The sequence below is a fragment of the Coregonus clupeaformis genome, chromosome 13 (genome assembly GCF_020615455.1).
Source record: "Coregonus clupeaformis isolate EN_2021a chromosome 13, ASM2061545v1, whole genome shotgun sequence".
NCBI classification, from domain to species: Eukaryota; Metazoa; Chordata; class Actinopteri; order Salmoniformes; family Salmonidae; genus Coregonus; species Coregonus clupeaformis.
Genome location: NC_059204.1, coordinates 948093 through 962087, shown reverse-complemented (window position 1 = coordinate 962087; position 13995 = coordinate 948093). Strand labels below are relative to the sequence as shown.

At 49.3% G+C, this 13995-nt stretch overlaps 1 long non-coding RNA gene across 1 annotated transcript; it reads right to left on the bottom strand.

Moving 5' to 3' along the window:
- Positions 1–1921: 1921 nt before the first annotated feature.
- Positions 1922–3975, bottom strand: LOC123492206. The gene is made up of 3 exons (XR_006661683.1): positions 3816–3975; positions 2567–3040; positions 1922–2384 (listed from the first exon to the last, which is right to left on the bottom strand). It is a non-coding gene; the product is annotated as an uncharacterized LOC123492206 (long non-coding RNA).
- Between the last annotated feature and the right edge of the window lie 10020 nt (positions 3976–13995).

The following is a 13995-nucleotide window of genomic DNA, read 5'->3' as shown; positions in this document are numbered from 1 at the left end:
AACTCAGTGCCTCTTTGCTTGACATCATGGGAAAATCAAAAGAAATCAGCCAAGATCTCAGAAAAAAAATTGTAGACCTCCACAAGTCTGGTTCATCCTTGGGAGCAATTTCCAAACACCTGAAGGTACTACGTTCATCTGTACAAACAATAGTACGCAAGTATAAACACCATGGGACCATGCAGCCGTCATTCCGCTCAGGAAGGAGACGCGTTCTGTCTCCTAGAGATGAACGTACTTTGGTGTGAAAAGTGCAAATCAATCCCAGAACAACAGCAAAGGACCTTGTGAAGATGCTGGAGGAAACAGGTACAAAAGTATCTATATCCACAGTAAAACAAGTCCTATATCGACATAACCTGAAAGGCCGCTCAGCAAGGAAGAAGCCACTGCTCCAAAACCGCCATAAAAAAGCCAGACTACGGTTTGCAACTGCACATGCGGACAAAGATCTTACTTTTTGGAGAAATATCCTCTGGTCTGATGAAACAAAAATATAACTGTTTGGCCATAATGACCATCGTTGTGTTTGGAGGAAAAAGGGGGGCGCTTTCAAAACGAAGAACACCATCCCAACCGTGAAGCACGGGGGTGGCAGCATCATGCTGTGGGGGTGCTTTGCTGCAGGAGGGACTGGTGCACCTCACAAAATAGATGGCATCATGAGGAAGGAAAATTATGTGGATATATTGAAGCAACATCAGTCAGGAAGTTAAAGCTTGGTCGCAAATGGGTCTTCCAAATGGACAATGACCCCAAGCATACTCCCAAAGTTGTGGCAAAATGGCTTAAGGACAACAAAGTCAAGGTATTGGAGTGGCCATCACAAAGCCCTGACCTCAAGCCTATAGAAAATTTGTGGGCAGAACTGAAAAAGCGTGTGCGAGCAAGGAGGCCTACAAACCTGGCTCAGTTACACCAGCTCTGTCAGGAGGAATGGGCCAAAATTCACCCAACTTATTGTGGGAAGCTTGTGGAAGGCTACCCAAAACGTTTGACCCAAGTTAAACAATTTAAAGGCAATGCTACCAAATACTAATTGAGTGTATGTAAACGTCTGACCCACTGGGAATGTGATGAAATAAATAAAAGCTGAATAAATCATTCTCTCTACTATTATTCTGACATTTCACATTCTTAAAATAAAGTGGTGATCCTAACTGACCTAAGACAGGGAATTTTTACTAGGATTAAATGTCAGGAATTGTGAAAAACTGAGTTTAAATGTACTTGGCTAAGGTGTATGTAAACTTCTGACTTCAACTGTATATACTGTATTCTGTACTATCTATTGCATCTTAGCCACGGAGAACCACGGAGAACGTAGTTAGATAAATCTAAATAATGGAGTGTGTTACTATTCTCCATGGTTGGTCCTCTGGCCTGTTCTCTGAAGGTGGAAGGAGCCACAGTTATACACCTGAGCCTGCTTACTGCACAACACAATCCATCAATCAGATTGATACACCAGTGTGTAGGTGTGGGTTATAGGGTGTCTAATTGTTCTAAATGTTTTCAATATGGGCGACTCTTTAAAGAGCCTGTTTTGTTTTTGTACAGACAGCACCCTCACCTGAACAGCACCTTTACCTGAACAGCACCCTCACTTGAACAGCACCTTTACCTAAACAGCACCTTTACCTAAACAGCACCTTTACATTTTACATTACATTTTAGTCATTTAGCAGACGCTCTTATCCAGAGCGACTTACAGGAGCAATTAGGGTTAAGTGCCTTGCTCAAGGGCACATTAACGTCATTTAGCAGACGCTCTTAGCCAGAGCGACTCACAAATTGGTGCGTTCACCCTAAACAGCACCTTTACCTAAACAGCACCCTCACCTAAACAGCACCCTCACCTAAACAGCACCCTCACCTAAACAGCACCCTCACCTAAACAGCACCCTCACCTGAACAGCACCCTCACCTGAACAGCACCCTCACCTGAACAGCACCCTCACCTGAACAGCACCCTCACCTGAACAGCACCCTCACCTGAGAAGTAGAAATCAAAAGGAGAGAAACTGGGAATGTAATACCTGCAGTTGACATATCTAGTAAATGGAAGAATACTCATATTGCCATGTGGATGGATCTTAACAGAGCCTTTGGTTGTGCATAGTGGAGTCTATGGAGTTGTCGGCCCCCATCCTTGAAACATCCTGCAGAGCAGCAGACCTCTCCTCTGGCACACGGTGGTGAGCTGCAGACCCCCTCCTGGTCCTCATGTCCATCCTCATGAAGTTATGCAGGACACAGGAAGCCTTCACAGGCCTGAATACCCCCAGGAGGCAGTCCCAGATGGCCCTGGTCACCCAACCTTGCAGTGCCCTACACGGTAACTGTAGCCAATCGTTTTGAAGGAATCTCCAGTTCCAAGGTATCTGTAGGAATATGGAAGATAATGTCATTATTAGACTTTTACATCACCAGGTCATTGTGGATTACTAAAGTATAATATCTCTTATAGCAAATCATGATAACATTGGTTAGATAGATGCATGTGCAGCATGTGACAATAGCAGGATCATATCAAGGATAGCATCACAAATTAATACATAAATACCACTTGAAGCTTGATGATGAGTTGATCCTTTGAATCAGCTGTGTAGTGTTAAGGCAAGAACTAAAACGTGCACCCCATTGGGTCCCCGGGACCAGGACTGAGAACCACCGCCCAGGACCAGGACTGAGAACCACCGCCCAGGACCAGGACTGAGAACCACCGCCCAGGACCAGGACTGAGAACCACCGCCCAGGACCAGGACTGGGAACCACCGCCCAGGACCAGGACTGGGAACCACCGCCCAGGACCAGGACTGAGAACCACCGCCCAGGACCAGGACTGAGAACCACCGCCCAGGACCAGGACTGGGAACCACCGCCCAGGACCAGGACTGGGAACCACCGCCCAGGACCAGGACTGGGAACCACCGCCCAGGACCAGGACTGGGAACCACCGCCCAGGACCAGGACTGAGAACCACCGCTCTTCATTGGGACCTCTTCATCTGCAGACAGGCTTTCACTGCTCTCTGTATCTGAGGACAGAAAACATCACAAGAAACAGACTTCACTATACTCAAATTAGACAGCACTGAATATTATGTTACTATTATCTCTGTCCTCACTTTTAGGGACTGGAACTACACAACAGAACCTGTCCTATCCAGAACAGCCTGCTCTCTCACTCCTCACCTCTAGGGACCGGAACACAACAGAACCTGTCCTATCCAGAACAGCCTACTCTCTCACTCCTCACCCCTAGGGACCGGAACACAACAGAACCTGTCCTATCCAGAACAGCCTGCTCTCTCACTCCTCACCCCTAGGGACCGGAACACAACAGAACCTGTCCTATCCAGAACAGCCTACTCTCTCACTCCTCACCTCTAGGGACCGGAACACAACAGAACCTGTCCTATCCAGAACAGCCTGCTCTCTCACTCCTCACCTCTCGGGACCGGAACACAACAGAACCTGCCCTCTCCAGAACAGGCTACTCTCTCACTTTGACAGTTGGGGCTGCTATCCTTTCACCCTCCTCCATGGCTGTTAGCTAGCTACCTACAAATGTAATGGCTGTTAGCTAGCTAGCTACAAATGTAATGGCTGTTAGCTAGAGCTAGCTACCTACAAATGCAATGGCTGTTAGCTAGCTAGCTACAAATGCATTTGGAGTTTGTTTTTTACAGTGATAAATATATCAAGATAGCTAGCTATCTAATAATTGTAATTCACTTAGCTAGCTATCTATACAGTATGTAAAGTTGGCTAGATAACTAGCAAGCTATGTTAGTTTCGAAATGTATTTACTTTCTTGAATAGGTTCTCCCAGCCATGTGGACGATTGGAAACAGGGCAGCAAAGTTTGGTTGTTACCAGATCGGTTTAGAGCATATTACTATTTACCTGTGAATAACCAGACCTTCATACAAACTTGCTATGCTGAATTCTTGACGCACAGTCGAACGTGCTGCTATATGCTGCCGGCACGCCCACAAGCAGCCACTCTGGGCGAATGAAGCGGCACACCGCAATTTAACACGTGCTACTGTACACGGGGCAGAAGAGTTGGTGTCAATTAGTTTACTCCAATTAGGGGCGGGATTATAGGGTTAGGGGAAAATAAAGGAAAATATATACACAGTACCAGTCAAACGTTTGGACACACCTACTCATTGAATATTTTTTAAAACTATTTTCTACATTGTAGAATAATAGTGAAGACATCAAAACTATGAAATAACACATATGGAATCATGTAGTAACCAAAAAAAAGTTTAACAAATCAAAGTAGATGGCGGTTGGAACCAACATCTCAAAATTGGACTCATCAGACCAAAGGACATATTTCCACCGGTCTAATGTCCATTTCTCGTGTTTCTTGACAGAAGCAAGTCTCTTCTTATTATTGGTGTCCTTTAGTAGTGGTTTCTTTGCAGCAATTCGACCATGAAGGCCTGATTCACGAGGTCTCCTCTGAACAGTTGATGTTGAGATGTGTCTGTTACTTGAACTCCTTGAAGCATTTATTTGGGCTGCAATTTCTGAGGCTGGTAACTCTAATGAACTTATCCTCTGCAGCAGAAGTAACTCTCTGTCTTCCTTTCCTGTGGCGGTCCTCATGAGAGCCAGTTTCATCATAGCGCTTGGTGGTTTTTGCGACTGGACTTGAAGAAACTTTCAAAGTTCTTGACATTTTCCAGATTGACTGACCTTCATGTCTTAAAGTAATGATGGACAGTCGTTTCTCTTTGCTTATTTGAGCTGTTCTTGCCATAATTTGGACTTTTTTTCAAATAGGGCTATCGTCTGTATACCACCCCTACCTTGTCACAACACAACTGATTGGAAAAAACGCATTAAGAAGGAAATAAATTCCATAAATTAACTTTTAACAAGGCACACCTGTTAATTGAAATGCATTCCAGGTGACTATCTCATGAAGCTGGTTGAGAGAGTGTGTAAAGCTGTCATCAAGGCAAGGGTGGCTACTCAAATATATTTGATTTGTTTAACACTTTTTTGGTTACTACATGATTTCAAATGTGTTATTTCATAGTTTTGATGTCTTCACTATTATTCTACAATGTAGAAAATTGTAAAAATAAAGAAAAACCCTTGAATGAGTAGGTGTGTCCAGACTTTTGACTGGTGTGTATATATATATATATTTATTTTTCCTTTATTATTTTCCCCTAACCCTCCCACCCCTCCCCTAATTGGAGTAAACTAATGGACAACAACTCTTAGGCCTCTACTTCCAGCTGATACATACTATATACATTTTACGGACACAGTGTATTTAGTAGTTTACAATAGTTATCTTTTGTTTGTTTTTAGTCCCATCTTTCAGCTCCACTCAAACCCTCCCATCTATCTCTGAACACCATCCAGTTTAGCTTTCTATTTGCCATATTTTTCAACTGTGCTGTGATGTTTCTCAAAAGTTCTGAACCTTTCTATTCTCATAGTTTCTACAGATTGTAAATTAAAGAAACATTTTTGCTAAGAGTATTATTATATTATTATATCGATTGACTATGACTTTTTAAATCACCCAGCAGTGCAATTTGCAGAGTTGGCTCCAGGTGTGTAAAGATGGCGCCGGAGGGGATGGCTGCCGTTTTATGGACTCTTAACCAACCGTGCTATTTTGTGTGTTTTTCTGCATTGTTTGTAACTTATTTTGTACATAATGTTGCTGCTACCGTCTCTTATGACCGAAAAGAGCTTCTGGACATCAGAACAGCGATTTCTCACCTTGAACCGGACGAATTATTGTTCTTTAATGAGTCGGACGAGAGGGATACCGTCATTCGCGGTAGAAAGAAAAAGAGATATTGCGGAAGGAGATCGGGGTGCCTGGTAAGGAGCCGGCGACGAGTGGCTAATCTGCCTTTGCCATCGATACTATTGGCCAACTTACAATCGCTTGATAATAAAGTGGACGAACTACAGGCACGTACATCCTACCAACGGGACATTAAAAACGGTAATATCTTATGTTTCACAGAGTCGTGGCTGAACGATGACATGAATAACGTACAGCTGGTGGGTTATAGACTGTATCGGCAGGATAGAACAGCAGCCTCTGGTAAGACAAAGGGTGGTGGTCTATGTATATTTATAAACAACAGCTGGTGCACGATATCTAAGGAAGTCTCAAGGTTTTGCTCCCCTGAGGCAGAGTATCTCATGATAAGCTGTAGACAACACTATCTACCAAGAGCGTTTTCATCTATATTCTTCATAGCTGTCTATTTACCACCACAAACAGATGCTGGCACTAAGACCACACTCAATGAACTGTATACGGCCATAAGCAAACAGGAAAACGCTCATCCAGAGGCGTCGCTCCTAGTGGCCGGGGACTTTAATGCAGGGAAACTTGAATCTGTTTTACCTCATTTCTACCAGCATGTTAAATGTGTAACCAGAGGGGAAAAAAACTCTAGACCACCTTTACTCCACACACAGAGACGCATACAAAGCTCTCCCTCGCCCTCCATTTGGCAAATCTGACCATAATTATATCCTCCTGATTCCTGCTTACAAGCAAAAACTAAAGCAGGAAGCACCAGTGACTCTGTCAATAAAGAAGTGGTCAGATGACGCAGATGCTAAGCTACAGGACTGTTTTGCTAGAACAGACTGGAATATGTTCCGGGATTCTTCCGATGGCATTGAGGAGTACACCACATCAGTCACTGGCTTCATCAATAAGTGCGTCGATGACGTCGTCCCTACTTTGACTGTACGTACATACCCCAACCAGAAGCCATGGATTACAGGCAACATCCGCACTGAGCTAAAGGCCAGAGCTGCTGCTTTCCAGGAGCGGGACTCTAACCCGGACGCTTATAAGAAATCCCTCTATGCCCTCCGACGAACCATCAAAGAGGCAAAGAGTCAATACAGGACTAAGATTGAATTGTACTACACCGGCTCTGATGCTTGTCGGATGTGGCAGGGCTTGAAAACTATTACAGACTACAAAGGGAAGCACAGCCGTGAGCTGCCCAGTGACACGAGCCTACCAGATGAGCTAAATCACTTCTATGCTCGCTTCGAGGTAAGTAACACTGAAACATGCATGAGAGCATCAGCTGTTCCGGACGACTGTGTGATCACGTTCTCCGTAGCCGATGTGAGTAAGACCTTTAAACAGGTCAACATTCACAAGGCCGCAGGGCCAGATGGAATACCAGGACGTGTAGTCCGAGCATGCGCTGACCAACTGGCAAGTGTCTTCACTGACATTTCCAACCTCTCACTGTCTGAGTCTGTAATACCAACATGTTTCAAGCAGACCACCATAGTCCCTGTGCCCAAGGACACTAAGATAACCTGCCTAAATGACTACCGACCCGTAGCACTCACATATGTAGCCATGAAGTGCTTTGAAAGGCTGGTCATGGCTCACATCAACACCATTATCCCAGAAACCCTAGACCCACCTAATTTGCATACCGCCCCAACAGATCCACAGATGATGCAATCTCTATTGCGCTCCACACTGCCCTTTCACACCTGGACAAAAGGGACACCTATAGAGAATGCTATTCATTGACTACAGCTCAGCGTTCAACACCATAGTGCCCTCAAAGCTCATCACTAAGCTAAGGACCCTAGGACTAAACACCTCCCTCTCCAACTGGATCCTGGACTTCCTGACGGGCCACCCCCAGGTGATAAGGGTAGGTAACAACACATCCGCCACGCTGATCCTCAACACGGGGGCCCCTCAGGAGTGTGTGCTCAGTCCCCTTCTGTACTCCCTGTTCACTCATGACTGCATGGCGAGGCACGACTCCAACACCATCATTAAGTTTGCCGGTGACACAACAGTGGTAGGCCTGATCACCGACAACGACGAGACAGCCTATAGGGAGGAGGTCAGAGATCTGGCTGTGTGGTGCCAGGACAACAACATTTACATTTTAGTCATTTAGCAGACGCTCTTATCCAGAGCGACTTAGTTAGTGAGTGCATACATTATTTTTTTTATTTTTCATACTGGCCCCCCGTGGGAATCGAACCCACAACCCTGGCGTTGCAAACGCCATGCTCTACCAACTGAGCTACATCCCTGCCGGCCATTCCCTCCCCTACCCTGGACGACGCTGGGCCAATTGTGCACCGCCCCATGGGTCTTCCGGTTGCGGCCGGCTACGACAGAGCCTGGATTCGAACCAGGATCTCTAGTGGCACAGCTAGCACTGCGATGCAGTGCCTTAGACCACTGCGCCTCAACATGATCAAGACAAAGGAGATGATTGTGGACTACAGGAAAAAGAAGAGGACCCAGCACGCCCCCATTCTCATCGACGGGGCTGTAGTGGAGCAGGTTGAGAGCTTCAAGTTCCTTGGTGTCCACATCACTAACAAACTTACATGGTCCAAGCACACCAAGACAGTCATGAAGAGGGCATGACAAAAATTTCCCCTAAGGAGACTGAAAATATTTGCCATGGGTCCTCAGATCTTCCAAAGGTTCTACAGCTGCACCATCGAGAGCATCCTGACTGGTTGCATGCATCACCGCCTGGTATGGCAACTGCTCAGCCTCCGACCGCAAGGCACTACAGAGGGTAGTGCGGACGGCCCAGTACATCACTGGGGCCAAGCTTCCTGCCATCCAGGACTTCTATACCAGGCCGTGTCAGAGGAAGGCCCTCAAATATTGTCAAAGACTCCAGCCACCCTAGTCATAGACTGCAAGCGGTACCGGAGCGCCAAGTCTAGGTCCAAGAGGCTTCTAAACAGCTTCTACCCCGAAGTCATAAGACTCCTGAACAGCTAATCAAATGGCTACCCAGACTATTTGCATTGCCCCCTCCCCCCCCCCTTCTTTTACGCTGCTGCTACTCTCTGTTTATTATCTATGCATAATCACTTTAAGAACTCGACCTACATTGTCACGGTTTCGGCCGAGGCTGCTCCTTCTCCTTGTTCGGGCAGGCTTCGGCGGTCGTCGTCCCCGGAGTACTAGCTGCCACCGTTCGTTGTGTCTGTGTGTGTTTGGTTTGGTCTGATTTGTTACACCTGTTGCTCATTTCGTCTTGATTCTGTGTCCTTTAAGTTCTCGTTGTTTCTGTCTTGTGGTTGTGTGTAGTTGTTCTATGTCAGCAGGTGTTGCCAGTCAGTTTGTGCTCTATGTTATTAGAGAGTCCGCAAGTTGTGCGTTTGTTGTACTTTTACGCTGAGTGCGTTTATTTTTCCCTTGTTCAACTTTATTAAAGTGTTTTTGGACTTGCATCTGCATCCTGCAATTGATTCCACACCACACCTACGCCCGGCCTTGACAGAACTACACACCCACTCATGGAATCAGCAGGAGCAGCAGCAGCGACCGAGTCATGGGAGGAGCGCGTCCGCGGACAGGATGACAGGATAGCCCAAATCACCAACGCTCTACAAGGAGTAATGAATACCCTGCATCGCCTGGAGACCAGTTGGGCACCCACGCCTCCTCCCACAGTACCACCAGCACCGGTCAGTCCCTTAGTCCACGCTCCGGAACCCAGTGGGATTCGGCTCTAGCTCCCGAGGGCGTATGATGGTACCGCTGCCGGGTGTCAAGGTTTCCTCCTACAAGTAGAACTCTACCTCGCCACCGTACACCCGGTGCCCTCGGGACACGAGAGCGTTTCCGCCCTCATCTCCTGTCTCACCGGCAAGGCGTTGGAGTGGGCCAACGCCGAATGGAGGAGAATAGACCCCGCGACGATCACCTATGCGGAGTTCTCCCGTCGCTTCAGGGCTGTATTCGACCATCCACCTGAGGGGAAGGCGGCGGGAGAACGTCTATTCTACCTCCGACAGGGGAAGAGGAGCGCACAGGATTTTGCACTGGAGTTCCGGACTCTAGCGGCAGACGCAGGGTGGAATGAGCGGGCCCTCATAGACCATTTCCGCTGCAGCCTAAGGGAGGACGTCCGTCGTGAGTTGGCCTGCAGGGACACCACCCTCACGTTTGACCAGTTAGTTGACATGGCCATTCGCCTCGACACCCTGTTGGCCACCCGCGGACGTCCTGAGTGGGGGTCGTCCATTCCACCCTCCAGCACCTCCGAGCCTAGTCCTATGGAGCTCGGGGGGTGCTGGCGCTAGAGAGGAGAGGAGAAGGAGCCCCAGGGGAACCAACCCCTGTACCTACTGTGGCCGTGGAGGACACACTGCGGCCAGGTGCTGGGGGGTCTCCTAGGGGGAGAGACGGCAGGCCACGCTCTGGGGAGTCCCTCCAGGTGAGTAGGCGCCCCACTTACCCAGAGCTCTCTGTTGATCACCTAACCATACCTGTTTGCTTCCCACAGGTTGCACCTCATTCCCAGCATAAGGCGCTAGTAGATTCAGGCGCAGCTGGGAATTTTATAGATCGGCGATTTTGTGCTGAGTTAGGGATTCCCCTCCTTCCAGTCAGTAGTCCCTTCCCTGTACATGCTTTAGATAGCCGTCCGTTGGGATCGGGGTTGATTAGGGAGGTCACAGCTCCACTTAGGATGGGGACGCAGGAGGGTCATGAGGAGACTATTCAGCTATATCTTATAGACTCTCCCTGCGTATCCGGTGGTGCTGGGGCTTCCCTGGTTGATTACTCATAATCCCTCTATTTCGTGGCAACAGAGGGCTCTCAAGGAGTGGTCTGTCCAGTGTGTAGGGCGATGTCTGGGCGTTTCCGTAGGGGCGACCTCGGTGGAAAGTCCAAACCAACTGCCGGCATTGCACATTCCCCCCGAGTATGATGATTTAGCAATTGTGTTTAGTAAAGCGAAGGCGACGCAATTGCCACCACATAGACAGGGGGATTGTGCGATAGACCTCCAGGTAGGAGCTGCGCTTCCGCGGAGCCATGTGTATCCTCTGTCTCAAGAGGAGAAGAGAGCTATGGAGACTTACATAGCCGGGTCTCTGAGACAGGGATACATACGGCCCTTCACTTCCCCTGCGTCCTCGAGTTTTCAGGAGCGCATACAACTTGGTGCGTATTAGGGAGGGAGACGAATGGAAGACAGCATTTAGTACCACCTCAGGTCATTACGAGTATCTCGTCATGCCATACGGGTTAATGAATGCTCCTTCAGTCTTCCAATCCTTCGTTGATGAGATCTTCCGGGACATGCATGGGCAGGGAGTGGTCGTGTACATTGACGACATTCTAGTGTATTCTTCTACCCGAGCCGAGCATGTAGCCCTGGTGCGCCGAGTGTTGAGGAGATTGTTGGAGCATGATCTGTATGTCAAGGCAGAGAAATGTCTGTTTTTCCAGGAGTCTGTCTCCTTTTTGGGTTATCAGTTGTCTGCGTCAGGGGTTAAGATGGAGGTTGACCGTGTGTCGGCCGTGCGTAATTGGCAAACTCAAACTACTGTTAAAGAGGTGCAGCGGTTCTTGGGTTTTGCGAATTACTACAGGAGGTTTATCCGGGGTTTTGGACAGGTGGCAGCTCCCATAACGTCTCTACTAAAGGGAGGTCCGGTGCGCTTGCAGTGGTCTGCTGAGGCGGATAGGGCTTTTGGGAGACTGAAGGACCTGTTTACCTCGGCGCCGGTGTTGGCGCATCCGGATCCCGCACTCCCATTCCAGGTCGAGGTAGACGCGTCTGAAGCCGGTATAGGGGCCGTGCTCTCGCAACGATCTGGCACGCCCCTGAAACTCCGCCCCTGTGCTTTTTACTCTAAAAAGCTCAGTCCGGCGGAGCGAAATTATGACGTGGGGGACAGGGAGCTGCTAGCCGTGGTCCAGGCCCTAAAGGTGTGGAGGCATTGGCTAGAGGGGGCTCAACACCCTTTCCTCATTTTGACAGACCACCGAAACCTGGAGTACATCCGGGCAGCTAGGAGACTGAACCCTCGCCAGGCTAGGTGGAATATGTTTCTGGCCCGGTTCGTTTTTAAGATCACGTACATCCCTGGGTCCCAGAATGGTAAGGCAGATGCTCTGTCCCGGCGGTATGACACGGAGGAGAGGTCCGTTGAGCCCACGCCCATACTCCCGCCGTCTTGCCTGGTGGCACCGGTGGTGTGGGAGGTCGATTCCGAAATCGAGCGGGCGTTGCGTACCGATCCTAGCCCTCCACAGTGTCCTGTGGGTCGGACGTACGTGCCGTTCGAGGTTCGGGATCGACTTATATATTGGGCTCACACGTCACCCTCCTCTGGACATCCAGGGATTGGCCGGACGGTGCACTGCCTTAGCACTAAGTACTGGTGGCCAACGTTAGCCAGGGATGTGAGGGTTTATGTTTCCTCCTGTTCGGTATGTGCCCAGTGTAAGGCACCCAGACATTTGCCCAGGGGTAAGTTACAACCCCTGCCCGTTCCACAACGACCCTGGTCTCACCTCTCGGTGGATTTCGTTACTGATCTTCCCCTCTCCCAGGGAAATACCACCATCCTGGTCGTTGTGGATCGGTTCTCGAAGGCCTGTCGTCTCCTTCCCATGCCGGGTCTTCCCACTGCCCTACAGACCGCTGAGGCACTATTCACTCACGTCTTCCGGCATTACGGGGTACCCAAGGATATAGTGTCTGATCGAGGCCCCCAGTTTACCTCTCGAGTCTGGAGAGCGTTCATGGAGCGCTTGGGGGTCTCGGTGAGCCTTACCTCGGGGTACCACCCGGAGAGCAATGGGCAGGTTGAACGAGTAAACCAGGATGTGGGTAGGTTTCTGAGGTAGTATTGCCAGGGCCGGCCGGAGGAGTGGGCGAGATATGTTCCCTGGGCCGAGATGGCACAGAACTCTCTCCGCCACTCCTCCACTAAACTAACCCCTTTCCAGTGTGTGTTAGGGTACCAGCCGGTTCTGGCACCTTGGCATGAGAGCCAGATCGAGGCCCCCTGCGGTGGATGAGTGGGTGCGGCGCTCGGAGGAGACGTGGAACGCTGCTCACGTACATCTGCAGCGGGCCATCCGTCGACACAAGGCGAGCACCGATCTCCACCGCAGTGAGGGACCGGTGTACGCACGGGGAGATCGAGTCTGGCTCTCGACCAGAAACCTGCCCCTCCACCTGCCCTGCCGGAAGCTGGGTCGGCGGTTTGTGGGGCCTTTTAAAGTCCTGAGGAGGTTGAACGAGGTGTGTTACAGATTACAACTTCCTATTGAGTATAAGAATATTAACCCCTCGTTCCATGTGTCTCTCCTCAGGCCGGTGGTAGCTGGTCCACTCCAGGAGTGTGAGATAGCAGAGACTCCTCCGCCCCCGCTGGACATCGAGGGGGCTCCGGCGTACACAGTTCGGTCCATCCTGGATTCGAGACGCCGGATGGGGGGTCTCCAATATCTCGTGGAGTGGGAGGGGTACGGTCCGGAGGAGCGGTGCTGGGTGCCGAGGAGAGATATCTTAGACCCGTCTCTTCTGACTGAGTTCCATCGTAGTCATCCCACGCGCCCTGCTCCGCGTCCTCCTGGTCGTCCCCGAGGCCGGGGTCGGCGCACGGCTGGAGCCGCGCGTCAAGGGGGGGGTACTGTCACGGTTTCGGCCGAGGCTGCTCCTTCTCCTTGTTCGGGCAGGCTTCGGCGGTCGTCGTCCCCGGAGTACTAGCTGCCACCGTTCGTTGTGTCTGTGTGTGTTTGGTTTGTGCTCTATGTTATTAGAGAGTCTGCACGTTGTGCGTTTGTTGTACTTTTACGCTGAGTGCGTTTATTTTTCCCTTGTTCAACCGGCTCTGTTTATAGCCGTTGTTTCTGTGGACTTTATTAAAGTGTTTTTGGACTTGCATCTGCATCCTGCAATTGATTCCACACCACACCTACGCCCGGCCTTGACATACATGTACATATTACCTCAGCTACCTCGACTAACCGGTGCCCCCGCACATTGACTCGGTACCGGTACCCCCTGTATATAGCCTCGCTATTGTTATTTTTACTGCTGCTCTTTAATTATTTGTTACTTTTATTTCATATGAATTTATATTGTATTTTTTTGTGATTTTTTGGGGTATTCTTTCTTAAAACTGCATGGTTGGTTAAGGGCTTGTCAGTAAG